The sequence below is a fragment of the Nymphaea colorata genome, chromosome 2, assembly GCF_008831285.2.
Source record: "Nymphaea colorata isolate Beijing-Zhang1983 chromosome 2, ASM883128v2, whole genome shotgun sequence".
Lineage (NCBI taxonomy): Eukaryota > Viridiplantae > Streptophyta > Magnoliopsida > Nymphaeales > Nymphaeaceae > Nymphaea > Nymphaea colorata.
Window position 1 is genome coordinate 16,118,363 of NC_045139.1, and position 7,124 is coordinate 16,125,486.

General features: G+C 39.2%; 1 long non-coding RNA gene across 1 annotated transcript; it reads left to right on the plus strand.

Annotated features, from left to right (window-relative positions):
* Positions 1-1,256: 1,256 nt before the first annotated feature.
* Positions 1,257-4,500, plus strand: LOC126409839 (uncharacterized). Its single transcript, XR_007572659.1, has 2 exons — positions 1,257-2,063; positions 4,331-4,500. It is a non-coding gene; the product is annotated as an uncharacterized LOC126409839 (long non-coding RNA).
* The last annotated feature ends 2,624 nt before the right edge of the window (positions 4,501-7,124 follow it).

Here is a 7,124-nt window from a genome sequence, read left to right on the forward strand (position 1 = left end):
GAAAATTCTTGAGTATGTACTCTCCAACACAAATTACAGATGCTATCCAAGTCTAAATTATTAATACTTCATGTCGAGAAGAAAATCATTTAGTTCGATGTCTCAAAGTATTGTAATAATAAACTTGAAAGAGGTCCACTTAATCAGATCTCAATCACCAAACCAAGACAAGCTCATCAAGTGGACTTAATACACCAACACTTAAATAATAAACCACTATTACTTCAACAATGAAAACTCCAGAATCATAATTCCTCTTCAAATCTTTTAAGTTTACAAATGTTTTTACACTCAACGAAAACTTTATGCATAGAAACAGACCTCCCACCTCATTTGCTTAGTCTGTGGTATCGAATTGAAGCGTCAAGGATTAAATTTCACATGTGAGGCGCAATTTTTCTTTTGTTTGAAGGTACTTCAAGGGTAACATTTTAACTTTTTCAACTGTGCACTTATAGCTACTTCAGTTTCCGAGCATTTTATACTTTTAATGGCCCCTACCATTCTAGACAACCGAATATTTGTCTGCGTGTGTTCGGTGATGACCTTCTATACTTACAATTGATACCTCACTAGACTTCTCAAATGCTTTTATTAGTCAAAAAAATTATATTGATTTGTAAATTTATAAAGGCCAATTAGTTAATACTTTCCAATGAAAGAGATAGATATGTTTCCGCCATTATTTTCTTCTAGATTAAAATTGGAAAAATAAATGGCTTTCTTCTTCTTCTTCTTTTTTGGGGTATCTGTATGAGCTTCATGCTAAATAGTGGCAACGTTTTTACTTAAAGTGACGATATAACTAGACTTACATGGTTTATTTTTGTCACAAGTTGATACTTTTCAATATGCTTTTGCAAAGAAAGATCAAATATTGATGCATGTAAGTACTTCAAGGTCGGCGTGTCTTCCAACTTTTTTTCCGCACTTCATAATAATATGGTTGAGATACTTGTTTATTATAAGCTATGAAAGTCATTTTAGTTCCTTAATGATCGTGAGAATCAAAAAACTTAAGCACACCATTCATCAAACATTTGTAAAATACTTCCAAGTTTTCGTAAAACTTAATATGGTTGAATTTAAAAACGACAAATGCGAAAAACAACTTTTCAAGATTTGCTTCATGACACGTCATTTTAAGCACTCTTTTTCGGGAAAAAAAAAACTAATATTGGTCAGTGCAATAATAAATAAAATGCCGTGTAGAACAAATAAAACGTCAAAAACCCGACAGGCGACGGAGGAAGCAGGCACGATGTTGCGAGGGCAAGTGTAGGACGAGCAGCATTGAAGAAGGCAACAGGATGTCGACATTGAAGGGGCCAGCAACGGACGCGTGATGGTGTTACCTTCTCGTACCTCGCCCTCCCCACCACCTTTCTCATGGCGGTCCCACCAGCAATGGCCTCACCATGACCTCATCCTGGCAGGCAGACGCCAGCTCCCTTCCCCTTCACCAAAAGCTCCAAAACATTTTAATAATTGTTTGCAATCGTCATGCGCCAGCCATGAACGGCAGCTATCAGCAGCAGATCGCCGGCTTATTTTTCACCCAAAAGAAGGCAAGTCTCACTTAGATTCTCTGCCCTTTCTTCTTATAACTACAATGAAGTGGTAAGCTTTCTTAGTGTAGATGCATGCGGGCATGAGGGCGGTCCCTATACATCTCCTTTATGTAGAATGGTAGGGTAATTGGTGAAGACGGCAATCAAGGAATGGCTACTCCTGTTAGAATGTGGACGTTCCGGAGCCATTTGCTCAGCCCTTCCTGCTAAAAGTCGTCAGTAAAACTGAGGTCTGGAGAGAGCGATGGGGTGCTTGGAGGAAGGAGGACGGATGTTCGTGGTGGTGATGATGAGGAAATTGATGTGCTGGTTCAAGGAAGTCGTGGAGATCGTCTGCGATCTGGTTTCGCTCGCTCTGGTGGTATTCCGATGTACCCATCTGGTTTTCGGGCGGACTTCGACACCGGTCTCGAGCCAACGTTATCCCACCGTCCCTCCTATGCTTCTCAGCCAAGGCCGTTGACATGCGGGCAATCATTCTACGCCTGCTTGGTTCTCTTCTTCTCCCTATCCTTTTTTCTTTGTTTTCTTTTTGTTCTATCTTTGCAGTGTGTATATCTGTGTGTGCGCGCGTGTGTGTGAGAGAGTGAGAGAGAGAGAGTCTGTGTATCCCTCTGTCCATGGTTTTCCGTCGATATCTCTGCAATGACTAAATAAAGTAGCAATTCAAACAAGAAAAGATAGAAAGAAAAATCGTGGTATTTACTATTTTCCGTCTTCTTTCTTCACTAGTGAAATAATGAAATGCCCTAAACCAGCAGAAAGCCAGTCGACTGGGTCAGTTCGTCTAGCCATAATTTGCAGTTTTTCTGTTTCCTCCTTTTCCTTTGTAGGAGAAGAAGATCCAGATCAAAGGATCGTAGTAGTTTTGTCCAGATCATGGCTATTTTTGTTGCAGTCAGTTATCATGGTTTTTGTAATCTTGCAAGATGCATTTTTTTTCATGGGATTGTAATTATAAAGTTGTGAATCCCATGGTGATCATTTTGCCTCTTCAAGAAATTCAGCCAACAGGCTTCCCCTTTCAGGCCAGCCATTCAGTTAGCACATGCCGGTGATTCTAAGTGGAAAAGTACCAGTCATCAATCCTCATTGTTGGTAGGAACAATTAAAAACATAATGGTCCTGAACAAGAAGTGAAAAACTGAAGAACCACAAGAAAAGAAATCCACCGGGTCTCCTTATACACGAAGACACAAGCTCATGGTTGTTCTGTCAATCTACTGAACATGTGCTCTTCCACTGTAGTTACTCTTAGCTTAACTCTTCCCAAGTGCATTGAAAATATTTTACTTAGCCAAGAAGCTGAGCATAACTTCTGGATTTCTCCATGTATCCTACAACCCATCACTCTTCTGCTTATGTACCTTTGCACGCTGCACCAAAAACGAACCGTGTACTGTATTTTGTTTAGTTGCCTTCCATTATTAGCCCAAGACTCTGCATAATCAGCATGACTGGTCTTTGGAAGGAGAAGCTGCACACATATGTGAAGAAATTCAAATGGTGGGCCGACTTTCAGCCTACTTGTAGTCAGCATGAAAGTGGATCTGGCTGGCTTCGGAAACTGGGAGGTTGATCACAGACTGTTTGGTCATGTAAATACTTATAGTGTTGATGGTAATTCAGGTAGTTCATCAATTGATGGTTGAGATAGAGAATCCAATTTTGTGATTGAAAATTGATAATTATATCAAGGAGTGTTGATGTTATATGTGTTCCTGTCCAAAGACCAAGACGGCTGATTGCATGACTGATCAAGAACCTGAGAAGGGAGCTTCACTAAGATTTAACAATGCCGCCATCAATTTCACTTGTTTCACACACTCAGTTATCTCTCTCTCTCTCTCTCTCTCTCTCTCTCTCTCTGGGCAGGAGAAAGGTTGCAGCATCTGCAACCAACGATGATTGGCATCTTCTATTGTTTTGTTGATTAATAAATAAGTTTCTCTTAATCAAAGTCCACATATTAAATTTGAGTTTTTTTTTTTTGTGAAAAGAAAATATGCTTTAGATTATGAAGATTTCGGGCTCTTGCTAGTGCATAATCTTGTAAGTATGGATCTAAATATGTGTATATACCTAGCGTAGACAATTGTTTACATGTCAATAAGTTCAATCTATCTTCTTGGCTTCATGAGTTTTTCCAATTTATGCAGATATCTATAGGTTTTTTTGACATGCAAGAACATAATAAATGGTTCATGCTTGAAAATGTTCTCAGGGTTTACCTAAGATGCAAAAATTTCTCAGGCTTTATGTACTAGTTGATTGGTGATTTGCAAATATTAATGAAGCTGAATCGTTTGTATGTTGGAGATACTATGAACCAACACGATGTAAATCTTGCTAAATATGTGTATATACTTAGATTCAGCATTTGGTTGCTAGCTAGATCCATTAAACGAAAGCAGCATATGAGAACATGGTAAAGCATAGTTCTGCTCCTTATCTTGAATTCAATGGTCGTGGGTGTAGACAATCCTGATTTAAGTGGGAACCCAGTCACATGGTTGTCACTTTCGGATGGCCTTTAATTTTTTATATGTTGCATAACAACACAGTAAGCCAATTCTGGAAACCTGGACCCATCTCTTCTATCTAGAAATTCAAAGTTAAACGCATTGTAGCTTATATGTGGTTCCAACTTAGTCGCCTAATCCTTATTTGCTGAATTGTTAGTGCCTACCTACATGTGTTGTTCGCTTTAAGAAATGTCAATCACAAGTTACAAATTCTCACTTAGAATTTGATGATAGGAAGCTCGAATTGTTAACCAGTGGAGCAACTCCTGCCGCCAACGTAGATTTGCAGTGCTGATGGACAAATTGAGAAAGATATCTTTGTATAGCTCGACTAAATTGGTCTTTGCTTTGTAGATCTTTGCTAACTTTGCAATATGAAGATCCATCTGCTTTCTCTTTCTTAACCATAGATAGTACATACAGACACATATATATACTTAATTGCATGAATATGAAAATATTTAGTCATGGGGTTAATGAAATCCGCTCAAAGAGATCAGGTGGACAAAAGTTGGTACCAGTAGTACATCTAATGTATTCAAACTTATTGGCTTGGGTTAAGGCAGAACCCCAGCAAAAACAAGTTTCTAGAAAATAATCGGAAATATTGCACGAATTCCATGTTGGGGAGATGGTCTACGAAAGTCTAAGTTTCGAAGCTCAATCCATTTCTAGCTTGGCTTCATTCTCATTAAACTGAATTTGGAATGCACGTCAATTAGCTGTCTGGATTTTGATCTTGCTCAAGATGCATGTCCTTGGCTTCCCCCTGCATCCCATCCCATACTCTCTGCAACCTCATCTTGATTATGTATGCGTATATGTGTGTATATATAATATTTGTCTTTGCTCTCCCAAAGATGCAAATGAGCATAGTTAACTTGCTCCAAGAATGATAAGTTAAGAACCTAGTTTAATACAGACACACATATATATATATGCATATGTTTTATGACATGAACAAATTTGATCACTTTCATCAAGATGAAGCGTGCAAGCAAAGGGATGAGTATGATTGGTCGCTTATGTTGGTCCATTAATGATAAATCAAACCCTTAATATGGGTTTAGTCTACTTGTGGCTCTCTTCTTGCCTTCTTTAGACGTCCATGAACCACTTTTAAAAACTTTATTATCCATTACTATTGAATCGTTGATAAAGCATTAGGGGAAGTTGGTCATGGCATGGTGCAACTGACATCCAACTTAGGATCATTATTCATTGCTGAACCCAACTCATGATATAGTTTTTGGACATGTTCTTTAACTTGTTCGATCTATTCATTCCTGATCTGAAATCGATGAGGGCCCGATGTGATCCAAACAAATAAGTAAAATATACAGACACTCCTTTTGTTGGATCCTTGTAAATTGCAATGCCATGTGTTCTAGTATCTTTCTAATATTAAAACCAAATAGTTCTCTTCTCTGCAATTCATGCCATTAAAAACCTACATGGCCAGTTCTACAAAGCGGTTTGCTTCTCACAGGCATCAACCTCTTGTGCGAGCCAACTCGGCCACCTTGGGACCAAGGGGAAAGAGTAGAGTCTTGACTCTTTGTCCTTTGCAGTCTGGCCCATATCTGACCAAGACAGTAATAAAAGAAAAGTGCAGGTGCAGCATGTCTAACCTGGCTCGGCCCTACTTGGATCAAGAAGGACCCCATCATATCTAACCCAGCTAAGCCTAGACGTAGAAAAGAGACCAGGGGGGCCTCCACTCATCTGGTAAGGCGGATCATGAATGCCGGAAAACTTGCCAGATGTCGCGAGCTCGAGCCAGTTGGGTGTACTTCCTCGAGCTTTAGATCGATGGGGTTTGGCCAATGGGGTGGTTCGCATGGGATCGCCTAAAAAAAAACAAGGAGGGGACCGAAGAAACAGCTTTTGAAAAGTTTTCGTGTCCAAAGCAAACTTGTTCTCGAGCTTTTTGCAAAATTAAGTTGTTAAGTGATTGGTTGTCCTGCAAGTAAGAGATGAACGTAACAATCGAAAAGCACATTTGGTTCTTAAACTCTTATATAGTATGATTTCAGTTGGGAAAGCAATGCATTTCCTGCACGCTTTAAATTTTTCCACAGGAAGAATACATATATTTTAAGTAAAGTTGATATTGTCAAAAAAAAAAAAAAGTGAAAACAGTGAACGTTGATTGTTTGCCTTGGATTTACATATAATTTGTCCATAACCAAGACTGGATCCGACTTAAAAACTGAATCGAATTGAGTAGAGCCAAAGCCGTGGTTGTCCGCTTGTGGCTCTCCTTTTTGCATCCAATACAATGCAACTTCCAACGGGGTACGAGTGAATTTATATGCAGGAGGCTTACATGATCCAATTCTGGGTCTAAACTTTATGACCCGTGAATTAGCAATTTATCTGACTTTGCATTAAAAAACGTATGTGTAAAAATATAAGGTAAGGTTGTAAAAATGACATTTGAATCGCATGTACCCTTGACCATATTCAATAAAAACGACTTTGTATACATCCGATCGAGTATCTATTTAAAATAAAATCTGAAACCGATCAGATATCGCTGCTTAAATCCAAATCCAATATGATTTCATAGTTTGAAATGTTTTTTTTCCGGTTTATTTGAAACAAAAATCGAACCTAATACCTGATTTGAATCCAATCCATTAGGATCTCTAATGCAGATTTTAATCTAGATCCAAAACTTTTAAATAGCTGGACTTGGCATATGTTTATTATCTAGATTATGTCCAAATTTAGATGGAGAGGTAGAAGTGGAACTCGATCGAAAATTAACAAACCCGATCCGTTTTCACTTCCTCCGGCAAGACTCAGGAGCGTCGACGGGGGCCCGCGACGGGGCAGTGATGTAAATATCTTCCAATAGGACGGGCAACTCGGGGATGACATTGGCCTCAAAAGGTAGCGCCATGTTACTGGCACACGCTTGAAGTGCCGATGTATGCGGTGTTGCTGAGCTGGCAAAGGTACTCAGGAGCGCAATACACGAGGCAGGCAGAGAAACAGTCGGTTGACTAATGTCTACGGGCGA